The 14,667-nt window shown below is 51.0% G+C and overlaps 1 protein-coding gene across 1 annotated transcript in view; it reads right to left on the bottom strand.

Annotated features, from left to right (window-relative positions):
* Positions 1-12,043: 12,043 nt before the first annotated feature.
* The window catches only part of golt1a (golgi transport 1A), a 20,763-nt gene continuing 18,139 nt past the window's right edge, over positions 12,044-14,667 (bottom strand). The window contains exon 6 of the mRNA XM_078420466.1: positions 12,044-12,065. The gene's annotated coding sequence lies outside the window, so the exon portion shown is untranslated. The remainder of the gene's footprint in view (positions 12,066-14,667) is intronic.

Here is a 14,667-nt window from a genome sequence, read left to right as displayed (position 1 = left end):
TCTGGAGAGAAGCAGGAATGGGTGACGATTTGGGTCGAGACCCTTCTGCACACACTACCTTGAGTCTCCATTAATGGAAGGTGGTGCTGCAGTTCTTTCAAGCACCAGCAGAGGGAGGGAGAGCTCCCCTCTACATCAAAGGCCAGACCAGCTCAGTGCTGGGTCCCCTGAGTGTGGCCAGGGAGAGTGTGGGTCAGTGAGAGTGTGGGTCAGGGTGGTGTGGGTCAGTGAGAGTGTGGGTCAGTGAGAGTGTGGGTCAGGGTGGTGTGGGTCAGTGAGAGTGTGGGTCAGTGAGAGTGTGGGTCAGGGTGGTGTGGGTCAGTGAGAGTGTGGGTCAGTGAGAGTGTGACCAGGGTGGTGTGGGTCAGTGAGAGTGTGGGCCAGGGTGGTGTGGGTCAGTGAGAGTGTGGGCCAGGGTGGTGTGGGTCAGTGAGAGTGTGGGTCAGTGAGAGTGTGGCCAGGATGGTGTGGGTCAGTGAGTGTGTGGGTCAGTGAGAGTGTGGGTCAGTGAGAGTGTGGGTCAGTGAGAGTGTGGGTCAGTGAGAGTGTGGCCAGGATGGTGTGGGTCAGTGAGTGTGTGGGTCAGTGAGAGTGTGGGTCAGTGAGAGTGTGGGTCAGGGTGGTGTGGGTCAGTGAGAGTGTGGCCAGGATGGTGTGGGTCAGGGAGAGTGGCCAGGGTGGTGTGGGCCAGGGAGAGTGTGGGTCAGTGAGAGTGTGGGTCAGTGAGAGTGTGGCCAGGGTGGTGTGGGCCAGGGAGAGCGTGGATCAGTGAGAGTGTGGGTCAGTGAGAGTGTGGCCAGGGTGGTGTGGGCCAGGGTGGTGTGGGCCAGGGAGAGTGTGGGTCAGTGAGAGTGTGGCCAGGGTGGTGTGGGCCAGGGAGAGTGTGGGTCAGTGAGAGTGTGGCCAGGGTGGTGTGGGTCAGTGAGTGTGTGGGTCAGTGAGAGTGTGGGTCAGTGAGAGTGTGGGTCAGTGAGAGTGTGGCCAGGGTGGTGTGGGTCAGTGAGTGTGTGGGTCAGTGAGAGTGTGGGTCAGTGAGAGTGTGGGTCAGTGAGAGTGTGGGTCAGTGAGAGTGTGGGTCAGTGAGAGTGTGGGTCAGTGAGAGTGTGGGTCAGGGTGGTGTGGGTCAGTGAGAGTGTGGGCCAGGGTGGTGTGGGTCAGTGAGAGTGTGGGTCAGTGAGAGTGTGGCCAGGGTGGTGTGGGTCAGTGAGTGTGTGGGTCAGTGAGAGTGTGGGTCAGTGAGAGTGTGGGTCAGTGAGAGGGTGGGTCAGTGAGAGTGTGGGTCAGTGAGTGTGTGGGTCAGTGAGAGTGTGGCCAGGGTGGTGTGGGTCAGTGAGAGTGTGGCCAGGGAGAGTGTGGGTCAGTGAGAGTGTGGGTCAGGGTGGTGTGGGCCAGAGTGGTGTGGGTCAGTGAGAGTGTGGGTCAGTGAGAGTGTGGGTCAGGGTGGTGTGGGCCAGGGTGGTGTGGGTCAGTGAGAGTGTGGCCAGGGTGGTGCGGAGCTGGATAGAGCTCTTAAGGATAGCGGAGTCAGGGGGTATGGGGAGAAGGCAGGAACGGGGTACTGATTGAGAATGATCAGCCATGATCACATTGAATGGCGGTGCTGGCTCGAAGGGCCGAATGGCCTCCTCCTGCACCTATTGTGTATTGCCTATTGTCTCAGGCCATATCATCACGTTATCCATTAAACATTCAGCACAGCTCCCTGTATTGCCAAGAAGGATCAAGGGAACAGTGTGGAAATGTTAAAACACCCAGCAATAGAACCATAGATAGGTAGGGAAAAAAAACTGCAGATGCTGGTTCAAATCGAAGGTAGACACAAAATGCTGGAGTAACTCAGCGGGACAGGCAGCATCTCGGGAGGGAAGGAATGGGTGATGTTTCGGGTCGAGACCTTTCTTCAGACCTGAAACTGGCCCTTTGGCGCAACTTACCCACGCCGACCATAAGTTCATAAGTTCTGGGAGCAGAATAAGGCCGGGCCAGAATGAGGTCACGTTGTCCCGTATTTGGGAGTGAGGAAGTTGGCAACAGTACTTCCCAGTAACGTCTCAGAGTTTGTTTTCTTTCACTCATGCATTGCGTAGAGGCCGGTGGGGGGGGGGGTCTTGGCAGAGGCTTCAGTGAGGCAGGGTTGATGGATACACAATCCGTGCCAGAACAACAGTGCCATGGTCCACCCTCTACAACATTTATTTTCCCACGTTTTCAAACGGACATAAGCTCAGGGGGCGAAGGTACATGTGAACCAACACTCAAGGAACATGCTGGCAGTGTGCAGACACCGAACAAGATGAAAGATTGGCTTCCTTAAAAGGGAACAAAAAAGTTTTAGACTTTACTTTAGGCTGTAGAGATACAGCGCGGAAACAGGCCCTTCGGCCCACCGAGTCCGCGCCGACCAGCGATCATCCTGTACATCGGTTTAGTTTTCGAGATAAAACGCGGAAACTGGCCCTTCGGCCCACCGAGTCCGCGCCGACCGGCGATCCACACACACTAACACTGCCCTGCACGCACTAGGGACAATTTACAATTTTACCTAAGCCAATTAAACTACAAACTTGTACATCTTTGGCGTGCGGAGAGTAGTGCGTTCGGCTGAACGCACTACAGGAACTATACTCGCCCCCCTGCAGGACCTATACATCAGGAGGTGCAGATCCAGAGCCAGCAACATTATGGGGGACCCCAACCACCCCAGCAACGGACTGTTCCAGCTGCTACGGTCAGGCAAACGCCTCCGCCGTCACGCTGTGAAAACGGAGAGGAGGAGACGGAGTTTCTTCCCACAGGCCATCAGGACTGTCACCAGGGACTAATTTAATTTACTGTGTTAATTTATTTTTTGTGTTAAAAAAAAATCTATTGTGTTTGGTAGTTTTTGCACAATCCGCAGGCGTGGCCACTTTCATTTCACTGCACATCTTGTATATGTGAGTGACAAATAAACTTGACTTGAAACCAGAGCACCCACTCGGAGAAAACCCAAGCAGGTCACGGGGAGAGCGTACAAACTCCGTACAGACAGCATCAGCGGTCAGGATGGAACACGGGTCTCTGGCGCTGTGAGGCAGCAACTCTACCGCTGCCGCCCAGCGTGTAACCTACTCTTCTTACACCATTGTAGCCACATATGATTATGTTTATAATCTAAACTGAATGCAGAAAAGGACTTTCACTGTAATACACGCGGCAATAAAGTACCATTGAAACAACCGAGAATTACACTTAGCAGAGGAGTAAATCTATTAAAAACAAATAAAGATATTAATAACACTCCAACTTATGAATGACACTTCAAACAAACAGCCTCAGCTGCTCAATAACCCAAAGAGCTGTTGCAATGTTTCTAAATATTAAATCATTTAAAAAATGTTTTGTAAAATTGTGTACATATTTTAAATAAATGAAAATCACTTGTAGAAATGACAAGGGGATGGGGACAGAGTCATAGAGTGACACAGCGTGGAAACAGGCCCTTCGGCCCAACTTGCCCACACTGGCCAACATGCCCCTGCTACACTAGTCCCACCTGCCTGCGCTTGGTCGATATCCCTCCAAACCTGTCCCATCCATGTACCTGTCTAACTGTCTCTTAAACATTGCAATAGTCCCAGCCTCAACTACCTCCTCTGGCAGCTCGTTCCATACACCCACCACACTTTTATGTGAAAAAGTTACCCCTCAGATTCCTATTAAATCTTTTCCCCTTCACCTTAAACCTATATGTCCTCTGGTCCTTGATTCCCCTAATCTTCCCCAAGAGGTTCTGTGCGTCTACCCGATCTATACCTCTCATGATTTTACCCACCTCTATAAGATCCTCCCCTCATCCTCCTGCGCTCCAAGGAACAGAGTCCCAGCCTGCTCAACCTCTCCCTGTAGCTCAGACCCGCTGGTCCTGGCAACATCCTCGTAAATCTTCTCCGCACCCTTGCCAGCTTGGAAACATATATTTGGATACAGCTGGCGGAACACAAGTGGGCAGTTTTATTTAATGTCAGTGCCTTTGAGGGTGAGGCAGATGCTATATAAATGTAGACACAAGGAACTGCAGATGCTGGTTTACACAAAAGGGCAAAAGGTGTTTTAGTTTTTGTTCAGGGGTACAGCATGCAAACAGGCCCTTCAGCCCACGGAGTCTGTGCCATCCAGCGATCACGTGATCCACTAGTTCCATCCTACACACAGAGAGAAAATTTACACTAGCCAATTGACCTACAAACCTGCACGTCTTTGGAGTGTGGGAGGAAACCTGTGCACCTGGACAAGACCCACGCAGGTCACGGGGAGAACGTGCAAACTCATTACAGACAGCACCTGCAGTCAGGATGGAACCCAGGTCTCTGGTGCTGTGAGGCAGAGGATCTACCACTGCCCCCCGCTGTGCACAGTGCTGGAGTAACTCGGCAGGTCAGGCAGACTGGATCATCCCAGGTTCTCCAGGGGCGCTGCCTGACCCGCGGAGTTACTCCAGCACTTTGTGTCCTTGTTTTTCCAATACACACACACACACACACACACGCACACACACACACACACACACACACACACACACACACACACACACACACACACACACACACACACACACACACACACAGGGAGGCAGGAGATGAGGAAAAACGTTTTTAGAACGGAGACGAGGAAAAACATTTTCAGTCAGAGAGTTGTGAATCTGTGGAATTCTCTGCCTCAGAAGGCAGTGGAGGCCAATTCTCTGAATGCATTCAAGAGAGAGAGCTGGATAGAGCTCTTAAGGATAGCGGAGTCAGGGGGTATGGGGAGAAGGCAGGAACGGGGTACTGATTGAGAATGATCAGCCATGATCACATTGAATGGCGGTGCTGGCTCGAAGGGCCGAATGGCCTCCTCCTGAACCTATTGTCTATTGTCTATTGATAGCGCAGCGGTAGAGTTGCTGCTTTATGGCGCCAGAGTTCAATCCAGGTTCAATCCCGACTACGGGTGCTGTCTGCACTGTACGTTCTCCCCGTGACCCACGTGGGCTTTCCCCGAATGCTCCCACACTCCAAAGACGTCCAAGTTTTAGTGGTTAATTGGCTTCGGTAAGAATTGTAAATTATCCCGTGTGTGTGTAGGATAGTGGTAGTGTACGGGGTGATCGCTGGTCAATAGGCAATAGGTGCAGGAGGAGGCCATTCGGCCCTTCGAGCCAGCACCGCCATTCAATGTGATCATGGCTGATCATTCTCAATCAGTACCCCGTTCCTGCCTTCTCCCCATACCCCCTGACTCCGCTATCCTTAAGAGCTCTATCTAGCTCCCTCTTGAATGGTCGGCTCGGGCCCGGTGGGCCGAAGGGCCTGTGTCCGCACTGCATCTCTAAACTAAACTAAACACGAAGGTCCTTTATAAAGCATTTTTAATATGGAAGTTTCCCTGAGTCAGTTTTGTAATTTACAGAGGAAACTTTAAACTGAAGCCAACATTTTGTTTTTCATTCAAGACTCAATGGGCCAGCAATTTTTCTCTCACTGATTCTTTAATGCCCTCATTCAAGTGGAGAGCAGGATATAACGGGAACAGAGTACCGAGCTCACGGTCCAAGTTATTCACTCAATGATTGTAGTGACTGAAAGATTTAGTGCTGAGCTGGAAGAGACCAATATAGTGAGCAGTATGTGCAGGCAGGATCTGCAGATGCTGGCTTAAAGCGAAGATAGGCACACAAATCCGGGTCAGACAGCATCTCTGGAGAAAAGGAATAGGTGACGTTTCGGGTCGGGACCAGTACACTTGGCAAGAGGTTTTTACGATCTTCAAAAATTCCAGTATCTTATCATTTCTTAAAAATGAGTAGAAGGGTTTGGGAAAAGTTTGCTCCATAACCCTTCTGCCAAGAAGTTACATCAGATCACGGTAATAACTTTATCTTGTTTGGATGCCGTGGGTTAGATTCCCACAGATGTATTTAGAACGTCGATCCTACTTCATGTGAACCTGATGGCAAATGAAGAGACACATTGGCCCATTTAGGACCCAACCACCACCCAAGCTAGTCCAGGCCCACCACCGACTTTCCGGCAACTGGTGGTCCGGACAAGCCGGACAAAATACCCCCACCCCCGGAAGTCCCCCCGAAAATGTGGCGCCGAGGCCGGGCAACTTGATTGCCTTCCATCAGAGTGACAAATGTGGAATCCACTGTGTAGTGGATGTTTATGTGGCTGTGTGTCTTGTTACTTTTCACTTAGTATGGTAACTCAAATGTCACTGTACCTTAACTGGTGCATGTGACAATAAACTGGCCTTGAAACATTGAAACATACATATATAATTTATATATATATAAATAACTACATAAATAAATATACACACATGGACACACACACACACACACACACACACACACACACACACACACACACACACACACACACACACACATATATATATAAATAAATATATATGTAATTATGTATTGTCTTTCTGCTGACTGGTTAGCACGCAACAAAAAGCTTTTCACTGTACCTCAGTACACGTGACAATAAATTAAACTAAACAAAACCTTGGGTGCTGTCTGTGTGGAGCCCGCACGCTCTCCCTGAGCCAGCACTGGTTTCATCCAATATCCCAACGATGTGGGAGTTGGTAGATTATCTTTAGTTTAGTTTAGTTTAGAGTTACAGTTGAGAAGCAGACCCCACAATGCTCTATCGGGCCTCTTGAACATCCCCGACTGATTGAAAGATTGAAAGACACAGCCTGGAAACAGGCCCTTCGGCCCATCGAGTCCACACCAACCCGTTCCCACTGGGTTCCACATTGTCCCGCTGTCTCGGCCACTCCCTCCTCACCAGGACCAGTTGTACAGCTGGCCGACTAACGCACAAATCCGCACGCCTTTTGGAGTGTGGGAGGAAAACGTCGCATTTGGAGATTTGGAGAGAAAAAAAAACCCCACTCAGGTCACGGGGAGAACGTGCAAACTCCACACAGACAGCACCCGAGGTCAGGATCGAACCGGGCTCCCTGGCGCTGTGTGGCAGTGGCTCTACCAGCTGCTCCACCGTGCCAGACCTTGCAGTTTGCCCATTGCCGACTGAAAAACCTGCCAGCACAACGGCTACAGTCATCGCCTCAGAAGGCAGTGGAGGCCAATTCTCTGAACGCATTCAAGAGAGAGCCAGATAGAGCTCTTAAGGATAGCGGAGTCAGGGGGTACGGGGAGAAGGCAGGAACGGGGTACTGATTGAGAATGATTGGCCATGAACACATTGAATGGCGGTGCTGGCTCGAAGGGCCGAACGGCCTCCTCCTGCACCTGTTGTCTATTGTCTATCATTCTCTGTTTCCACAGCCGATTATCAAAGTTGCCAACTTTCACCAGAAGGAAAGGTGGACACGCCATGCTGGAGTAACTCAGCGGGTCGGGCAGCATCTCGGGAGGGAAGGAAGGGTCTCGACCCGAAACGCCACCCATTCCTTCTCTCCAGAGATGCTGCCTGACCCGCTGAGTTACTCCAGCATTGTGCGTCTACCTTCGATTTTAACCAGCACCTGCAGTTTTTTTTCCCACTACACATAGACAATAGGTGCAGGAGGAGGCCATTCGGCCCTTCGAGCCAGCACCACCATTCAATGTGATCATGGCTGATCATTCTCAATCAGTACCCCGTTCCTGCCTTCTCCCCATGTCACCACAAAGAGTTCGGTTGGACTTCAATTACGTATGAAGTACCTCTGGTAATAACCACAGGGAAATTGGAGAGCAGTAGACGAATGAACAATTCATTGATCAGAAGGGGAAAGTCGGAATTGCAAAGAATCTCTCAAAAAATGCTTCGAAACTCGCGATTCATTCTTTGTCTTTCACCCTCAGTAGCAACAACGTCACTCCCCTGACACTGACTCGCTTTGAGTTTAACCAGAGCCCGCTCACAGACAAAGCCTGTTTTAATTCCACCTCCGTGCCAACGTCTGATAATATGACATTTAATGTAACATCTGAAAATAACATTTCTCGCACCTTTGTAGCTATTGCAAGAGTCTTTGATCAAAATAGGACGAGAGAGGATTAATAAAGATCAATTTCCAGTCAGCAAGTGGACAGATTAATTGCTCTTCACCGAATTATTCTGTATTGAAAATGATTCACCTCATGAGGTATGAAATCTAACGTCAACCACAGTCAGTGTGATTTCACACCCACTCGAATTCTGCCTGCATTTTACACAAGGATGTTTCTTTCCTTTGATTCTTCCAGCTGAGTCGAGAACCTCATGACCTGGTTTAGTTTAGTTTAGTTTAGTTTCGAGATGCAGCGCGCAAACAGGCCGATCGGCCCACCGAGTCCGCGCCGACTATCCTAGCGGGTCAGGCAGCATCTCAGGAGAGAGGGACTGGGTGACGTTTCGACTCGAGACCCTTCTTCAGACCCGAAACATCACCCATTCCTTCTCTCCCGAGACGCTGCCTGACCCGCTGAGTTACTCCAGCATTTTGTGTCTACCTTCGATTCAAACCAGCATCTGCAGGTTTTTTTCCCCCTACACATTCCTTAACACTATCCTACATGCACTAGGGACCATCTTGCATTGATACCATGACAATTAACCTGGAGACCTTACGTCTTTGGAGTGTGGGGGGGGGGGGGGGGGGGGGGAAACCGAAGATCCCGGAGAAAACCCACGCAGGTCACGGGGAGAACGTGCAAACTCCGTACAGACGGCACCCGTGGTCGGGATCGAACCCGGGTCTCTGGCGCTGTGAGGCAGCAACTCTACCACTGCGCCCACTAAATCTCAGCATAGGTCAATTGACATCAACCCGTGAACCTGTGTGGACTGTTTTCGGGTGCGCGAAGGACATGTTTGTACAAGTATTGTCGTTAATAATTGATTGACTTTTTTGTCCATTATTGCAACGCCGGAGACCCGGGTTCGATCCCGACTACGGGCGCCGTCTGTACGGAGTTTGTACGGACGTTCTCCCCGTCACCCGCCTGGGTTTTCTCCGAGATCTTCGCTTTCTCCCACACTCCAAAGACGTCCAGGTTTGTAGGTTAATTGGCTTGGTGTAAATGTAAATTGTCCCAGTGCGTGTAGGGTAGTGTTAGTGTGTGGGGATCGCTGGTCGGCGCGGACTCGGTGGGCCGAAGGGCCTGTTTTCGCGCTGTATCTCTAACTAAACTAAACTATTTGTGTCCTTGTAACCCTGTTATTTAATTTTTTTATTAAAAAAAAAATTGGTAATGCCTGTTTCTTTCAAATTAGCTGATAAGGCTCAAGAGAAGGTTACAGGTCAGAGCGAAAGGTTTAAAAGCTGCTTCATTAACTTCATAGAAACATAGAAAATAGGTGCAGGAGGAGGCCACTTGGCCCTTCGAGCCAGCACCGCCATTCATTGTGATCATGGCTGATCATCCACACTGTGTTGGCGAATCTACCGCCATGTTTCCTGGGATCCGCACAAAATGATCAGGGAACCTGGACAACATTTTCCCGGATGAAGCCAAGATCTGTTTAATGCTTTAGATCGAGTTGGTCTGGGTGAGGTACAGGGGAGATGCTGGGCGTGCAATCTGACGCCAGCGAGGCAGGAGGAAGGATAAAGTTAAGTTGGATCTCAGGTGGGAAGGTTGACATCTCCTGGGGTTGGGGAGACCCTCGCTGCCCCCAGCCCCCCGCCACCCCTCTTGCCGTATCTCAACCCGAAAGAATTCCAGTTGAACAAGGCGGCCTCCTTGTCTCTCCTCCCCGGGGCCGCCGGTTGTAACGGGAGCTTCCTCGCGACCAGCCTCGCCCGGCACAGCTCCTCGCTCAACTCCAGCAGCCGTCTGGAGCGACTCGTGCGACCCTGCCTCCGTTTGGACAAGCCCCGACATGGAGACCCGGGTTCCCTGACCAACGCCTCAGAGGTCAGGCCTTCGTAGACGGCGGCTGTGAATATATAAACGCATCAGAAAAAGAAGTCACGACACAGCATTGGTCTCGGCCGGGCAAGAAACGAGAGACATGGAGACTGCAGATGTAGAAGAGGCCCAAATGGTTTAGGGAAGGAACTGCAGATGCTGGTTTACACCGAAGGCAGGCGCAGAGAAAAGAGCTGGAGTAACTCAGCGGGTCAGGCAGCATCCATGGAGACAAGGAGCAGGCGAGAGTCAGGGGAACGGGAGACACTGAGATGTAGACGGTGCTGTGGAACAAGAGAATGGAAGATGTGCAGAAATCTACGATGATCAAGGAGGCCACAATGGTCCATTGTTGGCTGTGGGCCTGGTGACAACGAGTCGTGCACACAGTGAAACTCAACAAGGCGACAGTGAGACTAGTACGCCGACTAGGGTGGGGGGTGGGGATGGAGAGAGATTAGTTTAGTTCAGAGGTACAACGCGGAAACATATCCCACCGAGTCCGCACCGACCAGCTGTCCCCGCACATTAACACTATCCCACACGCACACGAGGGACAATGTACAAATAGACCAAGCCAATTAACCTACAGACACGCACGCCTTTGAAGTGTGGCAGGAAACCGGAGCACCCGGAGAAAACCCACGCGGTCACGGGGAGAATAACCATATAATAACCATATAACAACTACAGCATGGAAACAGGCCTGCCCGGCCCTACCAGTCCACGCCGACCATTCTCCCTGACCTAGTCTCATCTACCTGCACTCAGACCATAACCCTCTAATCCCCTCCTATCCATATACCTATCCAATTTACTCTTAAATAATAAAATCGAGCCAGCCTCCACCACTTCCACCGGAAGCCCATTCCATACAGCCACCACCCTCTGAGTAAAGAAGTTCCCCCTCATGTTACCCCTAAACCTTTGTCCCTCAATTCTGAAGCTATGTCCCCTTGTTGGAATCTTCCCCACTCTCAAAGGGAAAAGCCTACCCACGTCAACTCTGTCCGTCCCTCTCAAAATTTTAAAACCTCTATCAAGTCCCCCCTCAACCTTCTACGCTCCAAAGAATAAAACCCAACCTGTTCAACCTCTCTCTGTAGCCTAAGAACCCAGGCAACATTTTAGTAAATCTCCTCTGTACCCTACTGGGCCTTGTACGAACTCTGTACAAGACAGCACCTGCAGTCGGGATCGAACCCGGGTCTCTGGCGCTGTGAGGCAGCGATTCTACCGCTGCGCCACCGTGCCGTGCCCTTTTCACAAGGTGCTATGAACCGTGCAAGTACTGCTCCAAACCCCGATCCTCGCATCCTTTTAGTTTACTGTAGTTTAGAGGTACAGCGCGGAAACAGGCCCTTCGGCCCACCGAGTCAGAGAAGTCAATGTTCACATCGCTGGTGTAAACATCGCTGGTGTAAACATCGCTGGTGTACATCGCTGGGGTGTAAGCCGCCCAAGCGCAATATGAGGTGCTGTTCCTCCAATTTGCGCTGGGCCTCACTCTGAAAGTGGAGGAGGCCCAGGACAGAAAGGTGAGTGTGGGAGTGGGAGGGGGAGTTGAAGTGCTGAGCCACCTGAGAGGAGCAAACATCCTTGTGAACCTTCCACGAGGAAACATAGAAACTTAAAAACATAGAAAATAGGTGCAGGAGGAGACCATTCGGCCCTTCGAGCCAGCACCGCCATTCATTGTGATCATGGCTGATCATCCACAATCAGTAACCCGTGCCTGCCTTCTCCCCATATCCCTTGATTCCACTAGCCCCCTAGAGCTCTATCTAACTCTCTTTAAATCCATCCATTGATTTGGCCTCTGCTGCCCTCTGTGGCAGAGAATTCCACAAATTCACAACTCTCTGGGTGAAAGAGTTTCTTCTCAACTCAGTTTTAAATGGCCTCCCCCTTTATTCTTAGACCGTGTGTGTGGCCCCTGGTTCTGGACTCCCCCAACATTGGGAACATGTTTCCTGCATCCAGCTTATTCAGCCCTTTTATAATGTTATACGTCTCTATAATACAAATGATCTCCTCTGATCACCTTACCAGCAGGCAGTGGGCCGTGGATTCGCCCGCTGCGATCCAGGACCCTCTGATCCACGGGGGTCCCGAGTTGCCCCTGAAGGCAGAGCGTTATCAGGAGCGTGGCCACGGTCACCCCTCATGGCAGCGGCCAGCCGAACTGTAAGGAATAACACGAGAGAGGGTTGGCACTGCCCACAGTCACGGGCATTCATTCAGCGTGGGCGCAGCGGGTAGAGCCGCTGCCTCCCAGCGCCACCGACCCCGGGCTCCACCCCGACCCCTGCGTGGAGTCTGCATGTCCTTCACGTGACCACGCGGGTTTCCTCCGGGTGCCCCGGTTTCATAGGTTCTAGGAGCAGGATTAGGCCATTCGGCCCATCAGGTCGACTCCGCCATTCAATCACGGCTGATCTATCTCTCTCTCTCCCTCTCGACCCCATTCTCCTCCTTCTCCCCATAACCCCACACACCCGCACTAATCCTCCCACATCTCAAAAGGCCTGCTGTTAGTCAGTCCTCTGGCAATTGCCATCCATATATCATGTGTCTCTTGGGGGTAGAGAGGGGAAGTTTTGTTGCCTTCCATCGCAGTGAGGGGGTGTTTGGAGTCACTGTGATGGATGTTTGTGTTGGGGCCGTGTGTCCTGTGTTCGGTGACTGCTGGAAAATTTAATTTCGTTCAGTATCATATCATATCATATATATATATACAGCCGGAAAACAGGCCTTTTCGGCCCCACCAAGTCCGTGCCGCTCAGCGATCCCCGTACAATAACACTATCCTACACCCACTAGGGACAATTTTTACATTTACCCAGCCAATTAACCCTACATACCTGTACGTCTTTGGAGTGTGGGGAGGAAACCGAAGATCTCGGAGAAAAACCCACGCAGGTCACGGGGAGAACGTACAAACTCCTTACAGTGCAGCACCCGTAGTCAGGATCGAACCAGGTATCTCGGTATCGAATGACAATAAAAGAATACAATACAATACAATACAAATGTGTGTGTGGTGTGAAGGGGGTGATTGATGGGTGGCCTGGACTCTCTGGGCCGAAGGGCCTGTTTATCCTACCATCAGCCCATCAGGCTTCTGAACTCATAAACACATTTCAAATCATATATGTTGATTATTTTTTTTTAATGTTGTCTTTTTAACTGTTTTTAATATTGTCTTTTTTTCCTCACTAATGTCATTTTTTAATCTTATTTATCCTTGGAATATTACTGCTGAGGCGACCGGTTGTCTTGTCAGATACATTTCATTGTATTGTTGACCCTGTGCCAACCTACATATGACAAATAAAAATGTATCAAATTAAATGAAATGCTGTACCTCCTAAACTACACTAATGGATGTTCTTTTACCACCTGAAAACGTTTCGGGTCGAGACCCTTCTTCAGACGACGAAGAAGAAGAACTTTCTTCAGACCCAAGAAGGGTCTCGACCCGAAACGTCGCCCGTTCCTTCTCTCCACAGATGCTGGCCGACCCGCTGAGTTACTCCAGCACCTTGTGTGTCTATCTTTGTTTTTTTAAATCAGCGTCTGCAGTTCCCTGCTGTGGTGCTCAGAGGGAGAAGCTTGCTCAATGATGCATGGCTCTGACTCTGACATGAAGGGCACCAGGCAGAGAGGTGTGTGTGTGTGTGTGTGTGTGTGTGTGTGTGTGTGTGTGTGTGTGTGTGTGTGTGTGTGTGTGTGTGTGTGTGTGTGTGTGTGTGTGTGTGTGTGTGTGTGTGGCAGCCTGGCCCTGCTGTGCCCGTGTCGGTATGTGTGTGGCATTCAAGACTTCCGATCAATGATCACAGGGAGGAGAGGGAGAGCTCTCGCCGAAGGGCACCGGTAACTCTCCAGTAAGAGCAAGCAGCCCAGTCAAACACAGAACAACTGTCAGTACAGTAACAATGCAAAATAACAGGTCGCACGCCCCTCTGCCTATTCCAGACTCCTGCCTGGCTGTCTCAAGCTCACCCCCTCTCCCCTCTCTTTTCCTCTCTCTCGCCCTCTCTGTCTCCCTCTTCCCACTCTCCCCCTCTCTCTCTCTCTCCCTCTCTACTATCTCTCCCCCTCTCTCTCTCCCCCCTCTCTCCCTCCCTCCCTCTTGTTCTCTCACCTCTCCCTCTCCCAATCTATCCCTCCCTCTCTCCCTCTCTCCCCTCTCGCCCTGTCCTGCATCTCTCCCCCCTCCTTAGTCCCTCTCCCACTCTCTCTCCCTCCCTCCCTCCCTCTCGTTGTCTCTCCTCTCTCTCTCCTCTCTCTCTCTCCTCTCATCTCTCTCTCTCTTCTCTCTCTCTCTCTCTCTCTCTCTCTCTCTCTCTCTCCCTCTCCCCCCCTCTCTCCTCCCCTCTCTCTCTCTCCCTCTCCCTGTCTCCCCCTCTCTCACTCCCACTCTCTCTCTCTCTCTCTCTCTCTCTCTCTCCTCTCTCTCTCTCTCTCTCTCTCTCTCTCTCTCTCTCCTCTCCTCTCTCTCTCTCTCTCTCTCCTCTCTCTCTCTCTCTCTCTCTCTCTCTCCTCTCTCTCTCTCTCTCTCTCTCTCTCCCTCTCTCTCCCTCTCTCTGGTGAAGTTTTTTCTCTCCCGAGGGTAGAGCTCTTTCCCAGTGGTTGAACATTGCCCATATATAACCACGTTTTGTCTCTCAGAACAACAGGTGCCTCTGTGTCCAACTAGTGACCCTCGTGGTACCACAGCGGCGTGCGTTACGTGTCCCATCAGTCTCGGATGTCTGCCTTATCGTGGTGACCCTGCGTCTGTC

Source organism: Rhinoraja longicauda, chromosome 24 (assembly GCF_053455715.1).
Source record: "Rhinoraja longicauda isolate Sanriku21f chromosome 24, sRhiLon1.1, whole genome shotgun sequence".
Lineage (NCBI taxonomy): Eukaryota > Metazoa > Chordata > Chondrichthyes > Rajiformes > Arhynchobatidae > Rhinoraja > Rhinoraja longicauda.
Note: the sequence above shows the minus strand (reverse complement) of the source record. Positions and strands in the feature narration are given on the sequence as shown.